The sequence below is a fragment of the Coptis chinensis genome, chromosome 7 (genome assembly GCF_015680905.1).
Source record: "Coptis chinensis isolate HL-2020 chromosome 7, ASM1568090v1, whole genome shotgun sequence".
Lineage (NCBI taxonomy): Eukaryota > Viridiplantae > Streptophyta > Magnoliopsida > Ranunculales > Ranunculaceae > Coptis > Coptis chinensis.
This window is the reverse complement of record NC_141462.1, coordinates 79,575,555-79,591,338: the sequence shown is the minus strand read 5'-3', so window position 1 is coordinate 79,591,338 and position 15,784 is coordinate 79,575,555. Positions and strand designations below refer to the sequence as shown.

The window sequence follows — 15,784 nt, the reverse complement described above, 5'->3', positions numbered from 1 at the left end:
CAGAAGATGCACAGCAGTTAATCAGTAAAAAATAACAACCGCTATAATGGTAAATGGTTTTGTATCGGCAGAAGTACACGTGGGGATAATTGATAAGGTTGATATGAGGAAAAGAATAGCTTGTAGGAACAGAGGGTTTAAGGGGTTGGATGAAATACCATAAGAAACTAATTTGGTTTATGGATTTTTTGTTTTTTTTTTTTTAAATTTGATAAAGGTATGGAGCTTTTGGGTTTGAGAGAAACCGAAAGTATTAAGAGAGGTTTTTTTTTTTCGATAACCAAAAGTATTAATAAGAGAGTTGGTTTGGGTTATTACGTCTTGTTATCCTGTTTTGGGTTTTAAGGGAGATAATAATAATTTTGATAAACACGAAGGAGAATTAAACAAACACAGGGAGGTGTTTCTAATTATTAGGGTCTCCTCTTTTTTAGGAACCACTAATATTGTTTGGGTTAGAAAATAGAGCAATATAGTGAGGAGAGAGAATGTGCGCGAGCTTTTATATATATATATATAGATAGAGTTTTAGTAAAGTTTCAAGTTTCAACTGACTTCCGATGCTGGTTGTCCAAAAAGATAAAATAACAAGTGATTTTCAGGGTGAAACTTTATCAGCTTGTAACTTTCGTATGCATTGGAGGTTCCTTGAGGGTGTATTCGTTTCACTGTACTCTTAGATAATACAGTCTTCACTTGACAACTTCACTTTTCAAACACGATCCATATTTCGATTCCTGTGCAACGCACAGGTAAACAGTTGCACAGGTAAACATGCTAGTTCAGTCTAAAGCAGGGAAAAATACAGATTAATTTCTCATTTATTTGCGTACTTCTGTGGTTTCTGTGGTACATTATGTTTCGAATAGTACTAACAAGTGTCTATGTAGAGGTGCAATTAGGCCAATGTGCAACCTTGGGTATCCTTGTTTTGAGAACGGGATTGCTGTTGAAGAAATTGGCTGGCCGGAGCTCAAATCCACCGCTTAGTGTTGGCATTATAGGGAAATCTTCTTGGTAAGGGACATGGTGAAAGCCTAATGTGTACGGTGTACCATAAGACAATATCTTTGTTCTCAATGTCCCTATTCCTGCATTATATAATCAAGCCAAAATAATTAGTATTTTGAACTAATCGAGAACCAATCAGAGTCAGTGGTAGATTTGTTACCTTGCACTCCAAATGGCTAATGTATCATCTCCGCGACTCCTGTCAACATACTTCCCTCCGACCCATTTCTCGGACTTGTTATAAGGGGTCACCCATACATGGTACTTGGTGAATTCTGCCCGAATCTGAGGGTAATCATCGTCGGATAAAAGTGGGCTAGCTAACGATCCTGGAATAAGACGGTAACCAACATGGTTTCCTATTTTAGTTTTCTTGTTGGGATTTATAACCAACAATTCAACGGGTTCTATACCAAGTTTTGTCTTTGCATCTGATTCCGTTTTAGCTGTTTCTCTCGCAAGTCGCAACAGTCCAGTAACTCTTCCTCAGTGAACTGTGATCAGTAACTCTCTTGGTTACCAATTTATCCTTGACAAACGAGTTTTCGTCACCGTCAACGTCTAGATCAAGGTGATAGGTGAGGAAGTGGTCATGGTATGGGCCAAGAGTGTAATCCGCCAATAGTGTAGCATAAGGATCTTCCTTTATTTGGTCTGTGTGAGTGTAAGGTGCAGCCTTCACTTCTAGCACACCAGTTAGCCCAACCTGATAAACATCATGATAGAACCAGATAAATGTTGAAATGTGATTGTTGTGTAGATATATATAATTTCACGAGCAGCACACAAATATAATCATGTCTAGAATCATCATTAGCCCCTGAGCAAATACTAATTCCATAGATAATAATAGCATTTCTAATATATACCATTTACCAGAACTTTAGATACATTGAGGTGAAAAAGAAAAGAAACTGTACCCCAACTTTGATAGAACCACTCTGCTTGAATTCCCAATCAACAATATAGTCATAGTTCGCCACAGTTGACACCATTCTCACTATTAGACTTACCTCAGGTCTAACCTCCCTTATCTGCAAATGCCACCAAATGCAAGTCAAACCCACCAAAATATCAAATGAAAGGATGAAGTATTAGTTCTAACAAGATGAAACCACTCACTTCTTGCCCAATAATCCCAGTTTCAGTGTGTCGCCACATGACATCCCCAGCATTTTTTTCAAATATACAGAACACATTTGAAATTTTAAAGGGCTTGCCATTCTGCCTGCAAGATACCCGTCCATAAAAACTGCATTGGCTGGGCAATCAGTCATGGGTTCCAATGGTACTGCGCAAAGCCCAAACCCGGATTCACCTATATCGAAGAAGGTTTTGTAATGCCATTCTTCTGTTGGGTCCATATATGGTATAAACATTTCTGATACGAATCCTCTGTATAATACACGACGAAATGTATCCTTCTCAAGATCATAAATTGATGCTAAAGATATGAAAGTTCGCCCAAGTGAAAGTTCCAATTCGCCCACCTGATTATTGATTAAACGGATCATTAAGTTCAGTAATGAGAACTTTCCTCATTTGGCTCAAGTGGTGCATCAGTGCATGGACTAAATAGTTTGGCATATGAGAGATACTGATAATGTTATTTGCTTTCTTATTTTTTTTATTTTTTTTTTTGGTAAAGTTTTGCTTTGCTAAATCGCTAGTCAAATTACTGCAAACACTTGGGTACTTCTCAATTATTAGGCCCACCAATATCAATGAACACAATCTTAGGACCAGCTATCAAGGCCAAATTGTCAAATAAGAAGCAAAGTTGCCTTCGAAATCTGACCAAAATTTAGGTTAGACTAGTATCATGGGGATTAGAATTACAGGAGTGACTCTGATAGACATATCGGATGAAAAAGTCACTCTCAACACCACATTTTGTTTTTAATTACTCACAAAAATCGAATAGATGAAAAGTTAAGTATACTCTTGACGTGAAATAAAAAACAATTCGGGTAGATAAAAGGTCAAGTATACCCCTGACACAAAATAATACACGGCTCGGCCCAATTAAAATGGCCCGGTGTATATAATATCATACTTCAACATAATGTATGATCCGTAAAAACACCTATTGAGGTATTAACGTATAATCATTGTTCATACATCAAACATGAGCTATGAACAATCATTGTTCATACTTCAACATGAGCTATGAACAATTATTATTTGTATGAGCAATTACTGTTCATACTTTAACATGAACTATGTACAATCACTGTTCATACCTCAACATAAGTTATGCACAATCACTGTTCATACCTCAACATAATGTATGATCAGTAAGAACACTATTGGAGTATAAACAATCATTGTTCATACCTCAACATGAGCTATAAACAATCATTATTCATACTTCAACATGAGTTATGCACAATTATTGTTCATACCTCAACATAATGTATGATTAGTAAGAACACCTATTGGAGTATGAACAATCATTGTTCCTATATAATCAACACAGTGTATGAGATATGTTCACCTATTTGGCCCGAAATTATTGGACCTGATTTGGACACTTTTCTTGTTAGAATTAAGCATGCGTTGGTAGGTAGGCAGCCGTCCATCACTAGTATGTAGTCAGGGCCGGCTCTGAGGGGTAGGCAGCATAGGCCACCGCCTAAGGCCCCACTTATTGCTATTATTTAGGGTCCCCAATGAACTACATACCAACTACCCATGTCCATAATATTATTTTTCTTAAAGTCTGGTTAAGCCCATTTGGTTCATAAGTCCAACTGCCGAAAGTTTTCTAATGAAACAAAAGAAACAAAGTTACGGTAAGCCTATTTGTTTTTATTTTTCCCAAGAAAAAGGGCCCATTTTGAAGAGGCTTGCCTATGACCACCCAAACCTCAAAGCCAGCCCTGTCTGTAGTCCACATAATATATAATACCATCACAAACTTCACTATAAAGTTGATGCAAACTTCAATTACATACGCCAAATTAAATATGATACTACAGTCATGTCGAGTATAAAAATCGATTAACATGTGAAACACCAAAAACATGCATGGTGCGGTATTTACACCCCACTTTATGGGATTAGCCCCTTTTTGGTAAAAGGGTAGAAGAATAATGGTTATTTCTTATGTGTCCTTTTACACCTCGATCACATGCCCGATATTTCCATGACAGCGAGTTGCCACAAGTTCTCACATTCCAAGGCAGCAAGTTTCCGCGAGATCCCACATTCCACGGCAGCAGGTTGTTGTGAGTTTTCACATTCCACGGTAGCGAGTTGCTGCCAAGGGCAGACTCAAGAAAGGGCTACACCAGGCTTTATTTAGCCCGAGGTCCGTTTGGGTAAAAAAAATAATATGTATCTAAATCTAAAGCCCAACCTAGTTGCCCAAAAGTTTATTTTGAAGTCTAGCAACCCAACAATAAACAAAAGAACTCGGCGATATCTCTTGAACATAAATACATACGATAAAAAAAAGAACAATCGGCGATATCTCTTGAAGTCTTGATTCTTCATTCCTCACTAAGAACTCTAATTGCCTAATTCTAATCCACGTTCTTCACTCATTTTGCTATTCGTTCTCCTCGGGTAATTTATTATATATGTTAGTTTTTTTGTTTTTTTTTTCTTTGTTTTTTAAAATATGAAATGGTGATGGTTAATTGGTTTTTCTTTTCCTTTGTTTTTTATTTTAATGTTTCAGATGTCTAAAATGCCAAAGGGAGTGCGAAAGATAGATTCATTCTCTAAACCAAAAGAAACCGAGGCATCTAATGTAGCTAGAACTATTTAAAAGGATGATCAAGGCTGTTCAAAGCTCTAAAGAGTTGAGCCCATTGAACAACTTTGTCCAAATCCTCAAGGGATTGAACCCATTAAACAAGTTTGTCCCAACTCGGGATTGAATCTAGCAAAACCGGTGTTACTAGTTCTTCGGTACGTGATCCGGGGTTACGTTGTCAAATAAGTGAATATCCTATTAATCAGCGTAACGAGATCCAACGAGCTTATGTCACATTGGGGCCACTTCATTCTAAACTCGACGAATATCCGCCCACCATTGATGGAAAACAAAACCGGTATTTTAATAGTCATTGGTTTGACAATTTTCCTTGGCTAGAATATTCTGAAGAAAAATGTAGTGTTTTCTGTTTTTCTTGCTGTCTTTAGTTTTAAATGTTCTAATTTTCTTGTTAATGGATTTCGAAGTTGGAAGACAATCCATTATGGAGTTAAATGTGCATTTTTACACACTACTACAGAAAAGCTCATATACCACTGTTATTTACAGTGGTAAAAAGCCTTTAGCCACTGTTTTCATACCGTGGTAACAACCACCGTGACAAATACTTCTAACAAAACCGTGGGGAAAAATATCTCTTATATACCACGGTTTTTAGTAAAACAGTGGTATTAGAATTTACAAACCGTGGTTAATAGCCCGAAAAGTCTGCTATATTCGATGTGAACCGTGGGAAATATCTCTTATATACCACGGTTGGATACAAACCGTGGGTTATATAAACTGATATATACCACGGTTGGATACAAACCGTGGGTTATATAAACTGATATATACCACGGTTGGATACAAAACGTGGGTTATATAAACTGATATATACCACGGTTAGAAACCGTGGGAAATAAATATGATATATACCACGGTTGGATACAAACCGTGGTTTATAGTTTTTTTTTTTTTTTTAAATAAAATCCCCTAATTATTTGATTCTAATCATATTCATTCAACCTGCAACCTGCCCATTTTCACCATATATATCCACACTGGATTTAAAAACACATTGCTCAAATAAGCAATTCATAGTGCAACACAAACAAAAGAAATAAATTTACACATCCAACACAAAGACATTGAATTGCTAAAAGAATTTTGAACTTTTTTGAGTCATCAATAATAAAAGAAACATCCAAATTTACTTGTTATATCAAAATAATAATGACCTAACTTGTTGCATCAATAAAAAAAAACAATCTATTTGTTCTATCTAAAATATCAAAAAAAATGGTGAGACCAAGCACCACACCTTAATTGGAAAGGGTCAAAACCTAGCTAAGACTTCGGCTTGGCTTTGGCTCGAGCGGCTCCATTATCTTTGGATGAATCTAAGAATTTCAAGTCGAACAACATCAAGTTCCTCTTGTGTGTATGTATCTTTGTTTAAGATGCATCTTGAAGAAAAAATACTCATATCGACTAAGGAAGGGGCACCTCCGCCATTCTAAGAAAATACTCATAATCCAATTCAAGGCCAATAGCATAAGGCAAGTATGGCAATTCATATCAATAGTAGGGGAATGAGAGACAAAGACCAACACTAAATCGGATATGCAGTAAATGCTTAATCTTTTACAAAGTACAAGGTATCAATGTTCTATACTATTCTAAAAGTTGGCTACTATTTAGGAAAACCTCCTTAACTAGCAAGACCACTGCTTTTAGAAAGGAAGTAGCAATTTGCTATCTAGCAGCCGCCTAGACTCGTGGAGACTTCCCTGCACTATGACTAAAAGAGACTACCAAATTACTACCCACACCCACACCCAAGAGAAAAATCCAAAGATAAAGTAATAAAGACAAAAAAGAGGTTTTAGGGATGAAGGCAAGAGGGAAGTATCGTAAGATAGAATGCTTGTTAACCAGAAATGAATACAATTATCCAAACCAATCAAACTAACAAAAATAAGTTATCCTAACCTGAAATTTTGGTGTCAGTCTTGACTTCACAAATCTTTCCCAATCTTCCCTGTCTAATATTTTTCGTGTTTTTAGGGCGGCTTCAAAAGCATTTCAGGTTGGTCTTTGTAGGGAGGATATAGTACCTAGTCAACCGACTCTTGAATTCTTTCCATTTCTCACCAATATCTCGAGACAACACCCTTCTTTTCGCCTTCCGTGTTTGAATTTGGCCTATAAAATAAGAATAAGCTATAAAGTTACAATAAACTAAGACTAATTAGACAATTAATATTACAACTGGAGCTTATTTACCTTTATACTATCCCATAACAAGTCTCTCACTTCATCTCCAGGCAAAGATGCCAATTTTCATAATCAACAATAGAGATTAGGGACTCGCTAACAAACCTAAGTAGCTTGCCAAATCCTTTCCGCCTTCCCCTATAATGTTGACCATCTTCATTGTATTGAACATTCAATAGTTCACCCTCTCTCATTTTTGTTATCTTTTGCATTGAACTCCTCTTCCTCCGCCCTTTCTACACTTGAAGCTTGTGTATTGTTAACTTCCATTGGTGTATCGGAAGTCTCGTCAACTCCCATATCCCGAATCGAATCAGAATTCTCTCCTGATCCATGTCGATTTCCTATATACCAAGTATAGACATGAAAAACTTGAACCAATAACAACATATGAAATAAGCTAGGTATCAATAACTTGGACAATATTAATTAAACAATAATAAGACAAATGATCATCCATAACATGAATTAAAGTATTAAGGCAAATATAAATATCAAAGTAGGTACGAATTCACATTTAATAACAATATTCAATAGTCAAATAATAAAGGAACAAAGTTGTTCAAACATCTCCATAGAAAGGAAAAAAATCATAACATGCTCTAACTTAATCGTTTGAGGTAGGGTCGACATAAGTCCCCTCACAATCTACACGCGCATAAGATGATACTGATGCACCTGAACTAAGGGAGTCAACATCCGAAATACTTTTACTACTTGTATGATCTAGCTCATCCTCATTCCCTTCCTCAAGGTAGTCTCTTTCAGAGTCCTCAAAGCTATTGACCATTTTAGATTGAGTTGGTCAGGTACATAAAAGACTTGTTTGGCCCGAGAGAGGCCATCACAAAAGGGTCTTCCTTATGTCCAATTCTACCAAGGTCAAGAAGTGAAACCCAAATCGCCTACTTTGATGCCATTTCTGTTGTCAACCCAGCCACACTTAAATTGGGACTTTGAGTACCAGATAGTCGAAAGCACCATATCTCGCTTATAACAACCGAGGTAACCCATTTCTGAAACAACGGGGTTCTTATCCTTTGCACTAGAAATTTGCCTTTGTTGTCGCCATTAAACCTACACCCACTGTTTTGGTTTTACTAGTGAAGCTTCATGATCCTTCAGATGAAAACGGTATCCACCAATAACATAGCCTGAACACTTTAGAACGCTCTCGACGAGGTCCTTGAGCTATAACTTCGGGGTGTTTGAAAGTTTGTTAGTAGTGGTTGCCTCCTCATTAACCCTGATTATCCAAGTTATCCAAGAATCTTAGTCTAATTTAGCAAAGTTGTATTAGATGTAAAATAATTTCAGATAATCTTACCCTTTAGCCTAATCCAATAAATGAATGTGCGAAAGTGTGCTCATCTTGATACCATTTGGTGACTTACGAGGATAAGTAAGCTTTAGGTGTTCCATATGCTTCCTATCAAGTTAGGAAAAAGCTTGGTCACCATTACCTGTCTAGGTGAAATAAGGAAAAACAAAAATTCTATACTTTTCGATATAAGGTTGAACGTCATTAGTGTTTGCCAAAACACATTGATGAGCTTGCTCCCAAGTCTTCTGGTCGACTTCAACAACATTCATACCACCAAGAGGCTTTCCATTAGAAATTGTCTTTTTCTTTTCGTATCATTAGTATCCATGTTTCTAACCGATGGGACTCCAGTTGCATTCCTCGGATAAATACCGCTAAGAAACTCAACGGCTTCTTCAAGGATATAATTTTCAGCAATGCATCCTTCGGACGATTTCGATTCAAGACGTAACCTTTTAGTATTTTCATGAACCTAATATTCAAAAAGTGACAAAAAGAAGATAAAATACAAAAACAAACAAACAATCAAATTGATGAAGCTTTACTGAATTATTGAAAGTAGTTAATTCAATTTTCGTGTACTTGCCTCTCAAATGGATACATCCAACGAAAAGAATATTGCCCCAAAGCTCAACCTCCTTATAAGATGAGCAGGATAGATGCACCATGATGTCAAAGAACGATGGTGGAAAGTACATTCCATGGAGACATAAAGTGAGGACCAAATTGTCTTGAATTTCCTTTAATTTGGACACACATCCACTTTGGTGCAAAGAGAGTTGAAAAAAGAAACACAACCGGTGATGGTATACCTCACACGCTTTGGCAACACCGTCGTATCGGCCACGGAAAAGAAGTTGCTGCATCAATATGTGACAGCCATGAGACTTGAGACCATACACTTTTAGATCTTGCATCGACACCGCGGTGTCTAAAATGTGAAGAATATCCATCCGGTACTTTGAGTTCACGCAACGTGTTGCATACTGTTTCTTTCTCAGCTCTAGATAACGTATGACATGCTGGTGGAAGATAAGTCCTATTTCCCCTTTTCTCTGGTGCTAGTTCCTTCCTCATGTCCATTTCTAAGAGGTCTAGGCGACTTTTGAGGTCATCTTTTGTCTTGTACTTAATGTTAAGTAGTGTGCCGATGATGCTATCACAAATATTTTTCTCAATATGCATGACATCCAAATTGTGTCGCACAAGCAAGAATTCCCAATATTCAAGCTCAAAAAATATGGATCTCTTCTTCCAATAATTACCACTTTCATTCTCATCGGTGCTAGGTCTTCTCTCGTGTTTGTGACTCTTCATTCGATGCCTTTGACTTCTTTCTTGATCTTTTTGGCTTTGGAATCACCATTTTGGTTTCCCCATCTAACCTTCATCCCTTTGAGCTTCTCTCAAATCACCTCTCCGGTTAGCAGTCCGGATGTGATCTTAACTCTTGGCGACCATTAAATGCTTTCCTTTGCCTTTGATAACGATGATTTTTTGAAGGAACTTTCTATGGGACTCGATATATGTTTTTATTCGAGTGTTTCAATCTTGTAGAATCAGTTTTCTCACGATATTGGACAAGCAAGATATCCCTTGACACTACACCCGGCTAAATTTCCAAGAGCAGGAAAATCATTGATCGGTCCCACAAGTAGAACATCCCTTAATGTAAAAAGATTCTTGCTTGTAGGCATCATAAACCTCCACACCGTGATTCCAAAGAGCACATGCAAATCTTCAATTAAAGGTCTAAGGTAAACATCAATATCATTACCAGGTTGTCGGGGACCTGATATCAACATTGTCAGCATCAAAAATTTTCTCTTCATACATAACCATGGCGGAAGATTGTAAGTGATCAACATAACCGGCCAGCAGCTATGCCTAGAGCTGAGATGACTATGTGGATTGATCCCATCTGTCGAAAGAGCAAGTCGCAGATTTCTTGGATCTTCAGCGAACTCTGGCCACCTTTTATCAACCTCTTTCCATGCTGGAGAATCTGCTGGATGACGCATTTGACCATCAACTTCTACTCTTCTATCTGCATGCCATACCAAATCCTTTGATGTCTGAGCGGATTGAAACATCTTTGCAAACCTTGGGAGAGGCGGAAAGTACCACAAAACTTTCGCAGGCGCTTTACCCTTCTTTTCCTGATATCTCGACGTTCCACAAGTTGGACAACTAGTTAAATCCTTGTACTCATCTCCTCTGTAAAGTATGCAATCATTGGGACATGCATGTATTTTTTGAACTTCCATTCCAAACGTAGACAAAATATTTCTAGCTTTGGTCATGGATTGTGGCACTTCGTTATTATCCGGCAACATTTTTCCCAACACCTTCAATAGCTTGGTAAAACTAGGTCCGACCACCCACTCACCGGCTTTCAAGTTGAACAATTCCACAAGGGATGATAACTTTGTATAGCTTTTGCAACCTTTGTACAAAGGTTTCTCAAGATCTTCAAGCAATTTACAAAGCTTTTCGTGATTCCCTGTGAAACTCTCATATGCATCATTAACCATTCTAAGCGGTGTCCCCAAAATCACATGGGGTTTCCATATCAAAGTCTTGACATGGAGGTTCATGCGTGTTGACGCCGGGACTTTCCATCGTGAGGCTTTTCCCATGCCATATCCACGTTTTGTAACTTTTTCAAAACCAACATGAAACGAGATGATCCCTAATATCGTCCAAACTCTGATGGCAAGTGGTTCCCACAATTAAGGCATGGGCATCTTATGAAATTAAGATTGTCTGGGCCTGCATGCTCTCCAGCACATTTTATAAAATACTTGACCCCTTCCTCGTATTCATCAGACAGTCTATCCATAGACATCCAAGGCTTATCCATACTCAATGTCAGAAATTCAATACACAAGTACTACATACACATGAAAAAAAAATGTGATTAAGCAAGATAAAATCACACAATTCATAGATTTTGGCTCAATCTGGTGGTTGAAGCAAATAAAAACATGCAATATAACCTTGTACTAATCAACCTAAGGTGCCAAAAGTGTAGCGTGGGAATGGATTTAGGCGTATGAATGGGGAAATTCCTACTTTCCTTACATGTGCCCGGCCCGACCACCTAGATACTTGGTAGAATAAAATGAAATAGCTAAGTGTAGCATTAAGATTAGGGTCTTGATATCGAAATTCCTAGATCATAATATTCATTACCCTAACTTTGCAAAAAGAAACACACACACAATCAACAAATTGAAAGCTAGTAATCTTTTTACCGTTGAGTGTTTATCTATTTGTCACTCAAATCCGCGATCGACCCGCGTTCACGCCCAATATATCAATCAACAATAAGCAAACTTGCAAACTAATAGTAAAACAACAGGCATAAGAGCTTCTAAAATCAGTTTATGTGCGAGAGCGGTCTCCATCTCTTACTCATTCGGTCAAACACCTTAAGCCACTAAAATACCGCCACCTCGGCGGATTCTGACTCTTACTTGTCAACTTATCATAATACACGAAAGGAAAAACTTTTCAAAGAAGAGTGGGAAACTTTCACAAGAGACTCAACCGAGGAAAAGCATTGGAAGATTTGGTCTCTTCTCCCGACTTCAACAAATGGGTCAGATGGAATCTTTGAAAGGATCACCCTAGCACCACCCGAAACCGGGGGTTCAAAAAGCGCTCAAGGTGGCTCCCATGGTTTTAAGCAGTTAGGTCTCTTTTGGAAACGCTAAAAAAATGCTTGAATTGATCTCCAACCTTTCCTTTGGATACCTATCCCGATCTTTGATGTCATATTTAAGGTGAGTTCAAATTACGAGAATCGTGCAAAATTTTCAATTTCTTTGTGTAATTTGAGTTCATTGGTTGGGCTGTAGTGTACATGTACACACTCGATGGATATCTAAGCTGTTTCAACCCAAGTGACTGTAACTCCGTGATATCTAGCCTCATCGAACAAATACAGAGTTTCCTTTTACACTAAAATCCCCAAATTTTGCAAAGAAAAATTGCAATTTCTTATTTTGTTTGTGAACCCTATCAACAGCTACCAATCATATAAAGCAAAAACAATCACTTTACAGCCAAAATTGAATTTAAATAGAGCGAAAAACAATACCTGATAGCCGAAATTTGGGAGAGCTGTATTCTGCTGCTTTACTGGTGACGATATTCTGCTGCTTTACTGGTGACGATGAGAGACCGATAGAAGTTGAAGAAGAATTGACGATAGAAGTTGAAGAAGAATGGACGATAGAAGTTGAAGTTTAGAGACCGAGAGAAGTTTAGAGAGTCTGAAGTTAGAAGTTTAGAGAGAGTTTTGGAAGTTGAAAATCCGAGTTTGCGAGAGGCGGTTTTGGCCCTACTTTCTAATATTTCGTGGGGTTTTAAGTAGACCCGACTTTGTCCACGGTATGCTTATTTTTTTGCAGATATTAGCCACCGTTTTTGTTCACATCGTGGGTATATGAACATCAAAATACAAATTAGGTGATATTGGTTTGTTAAAGTGGTATATGACATACTATATACCAGCTGTTTTACAAGACTAGTGGCTTTTGCTTGTACCGAAATTAGAAAAGTTTTTCTTACCGTGGCATATGCCTATTAGCCACTGTTATTAGAGAAACAGTGGTATATGCGCTTTGACCTACCGTGGCTAATGAGCATTTATGTAGTAGTGACAATATGTTGGAGGATGAGTTTCTTGCATATTCAATGGTCATCTACATTGAAAGAGATTTTGCTAATGATATTGATCTAGATTTGGTAATAGATGATTTTGACGCTCGCAAGACTCGCAAAATACCGTTTAAGTAGTTTCGCTTTTTAAATAGATTTGTAGTTGAACTTGACCAAATATTTCGATGAATTAGTATATATATTTGGCTATTTGTGAATTCTGGTGTTTCAGTTGTTTCTTTGGAATGTGTCTATTATTTTTTTTTGTTTAAGACTCTGGCTGTCGTTGTTTAGCCCGGGAGAGTTGAAATGTTGGCCGCGAATGACTCTTTCTTTTTTCACCACAAATTTTGAACACCCACGACATGCGGATACCCGTAATATTCCAAAACCCACGACAAACGGATGCCGTGATGATTTCTCAAAAACCACGGTAACTCAATGCCGCGAGTATATAAAAGTTGTGGAAGTTTGTTGCCATGATAAAGGAGGGATACGTCGATTAATGGAAGAGTGCCAATAAAGTGCCAATAAAGGGGTGAATCCCATTAGTAATTAGTAGGGGTGTAAATACGTACTACGCCGCCCCAAAAACATTGAGACAAGATTGACAGGCGTGGAAAACATCGAAATGGAAAAGATAATCTAATCAAATATCGAACAGACCTGATCATGTGTTCGTCAATCTGGAACCCTGGTCCGTCAGGTTGTGCAACCATTACACCGTTAACCCTTGGACCATACGGAGGTTTACGCCCAAGCCTGATACTCAATCCCGTCAACTTTAGGCATAGGAACCGTGAACCTATCATAATACTTTGTAATCTTCATTTCATCAAGATCAACTACTACAGTTATTCCTTCCAAAGGTCTAACATACGTACAGGTTAACTGTGCCATCTAAGTAGTAGCATAAAATTTTCAACTCCCTTTTATCTTTCTTTTTCCCTCCGAACCACCCTATTGAAAAACTCTCACATACAACCACATTAGCTTGAGCTTTCTTTTGGTAACTGAAGCAATAAATGGCGGGTACTTTAGTGGTAATTGGTTTGCAGCTATTTCTTCTTCATATGTAATTGAAGGGTACCCGTATCCGGCGTATACTCGGGTTGATAATATGAACTGGCTAGATAAGTCGACAATGGTTTCGTGTGTTTGTTTGTTGGCACGGGTTATGACCAAGGCCTGGCGAGGTGGGGGTTGAGTAGTGTGATTTGATGAATGCCATTTGAGGATGGTTTGTTTGTCTGGGTCATCTAGACCCACATATTGGAAAGTTAGATTGTGGGTCGGGTCGGCTTGAGATTTTGTTATTATGGTTTGGATTTGGTTGAACTCTTTTGCGGTGAGTAGGTCTAGTGGGTGGTGGTGGTGGTGAGAATGAGTGTGGATTGAGGTGAATGAGAGAGAGAAGAGGAAGATGAATATGAGTGCCAGAGCCATGAAAGAGTGTTAGAGAAGTGTATGATGCATTGATGCGTAATTGGTATTTAAATGATTCTGATTCTTTATAACAGCTAGCCGTCCTTTTTGGTATTTGTCAAGATGGTCTCTATAATCTCTATGAGCAAGTCAACCATTTGAGCTGAAGGTGCGCCAGGTGCAAGACATGTAGTACTCTGTAGTTAGCATCAAAGCCCAAAATATCGATATCGATGAATATATCGGTGTACCCAAAAACCGATATATATCGGATATATAGGATATATCCAATTTTTTTGGTGACCAGTTCAAACTATTAAAATATCGGAAATATCAGATATATCGGAAATATATTGTAAATATTGGATTTATATTAAAAAATGGTCAAAAAGTCAACCGATATATATCGTAAATATCGGATATATATCGATTATATCGGTGATATAAAGTTTCATATCGGAAATTCCGATATATATCGGAAAAAATGGTTCAATATTTGGTGGATATATGTCGGAAATATCGATATCGGTGTACCAATTTATCGAGATATAGATATATTGCCGATATATCGGATATATCGGATATCTCGCGATATTTTGGGCCTTGCTTATCACTAGAATCAAAGTGTAGTTTAACTCACATTGGCATTGACGACAAAGCCTCGAATCTTAGATATGACTAGCATAAGTGCACGTGCGAACTACTTAAAAAAAAGCTTAGAGCAAGTTGAATGGGGTTATATGGACTGCTAAAAACAAATATAATACTCCAACCACAAAAATGTCATTCCAATGGGGCTGCTAAAAGGGTCTTAAATTTGGAAGGAGTAAAAAACCTAACCAAAGTTAAGACCTTCATTAGCAGCTGCTATAATAAGTTTGGGAGACGGACGACATAGTTTCTGCCGTCCGTGTGTTAAATTTCGACCGGACAGCAGAAACTGTGTCGTCCGTCCAAAAAAAATTCAACTTAAGTTACAAAATAATGGACAGACGGCAGAAACTATGCCGTCCGTATCATTTAGCACTTCAAAACAAAAAACGCGATTGTATTGGTTTTTTGATTTTGGGGTGCCAAATTTGGCTGGGCAAGCTAAAAGACCTATGTGGCACCTTTTAGCAGCTCTCCATTGGACTTGCTCTTATGGCACTATACACCCAAAAAACATGCATTCCAAAAATAATTTGCTATGATCTATTTTAAACGTGTTTAAATTGCATCTATTATAATAAAACAAAATGAGAGGACAAAGAGTGGTGGGGTTCGTATCTTGGGATTTGAGTTAGATGTGCGTGGGGATTTGCGTTGATCTCTTCTCAACCTTTAATGCAAAATTAAATCAATAATCTATAATGCAAAAATTAATCAATAAA

General features: G+C 37.7%; 1 pseudogene across 1 annotated transcript; it reads right to left on the bottom strand.

Moving 5' to 3' along the window:
- Window positions 1–801: 801 nt before the first annotated feature.
- Window positions 802–14,432, bottom strand: LOC147489163 (amine oxidase [copper-containing] alpha 2, peroxisomal-like; annotated as a pseudogene). The gene is made up of 5 exons (XR_015202850.1): window positions 13,653–14,432; window positions 2,134–2,501; window positions 1,932–2,045; window positions 1,172–1,717; window positions 802–1,091 (listed from the first exon to the last, which is right to left on the bottom strand). The product of XR_015202850.1 is annotated as an amine oxidase [copper-containing] alpha 2, peroxisomal-like (transcript).
- Between the last annotated feature and the right edge of the window lie 1,352 nt (window positions 14,433–15,784).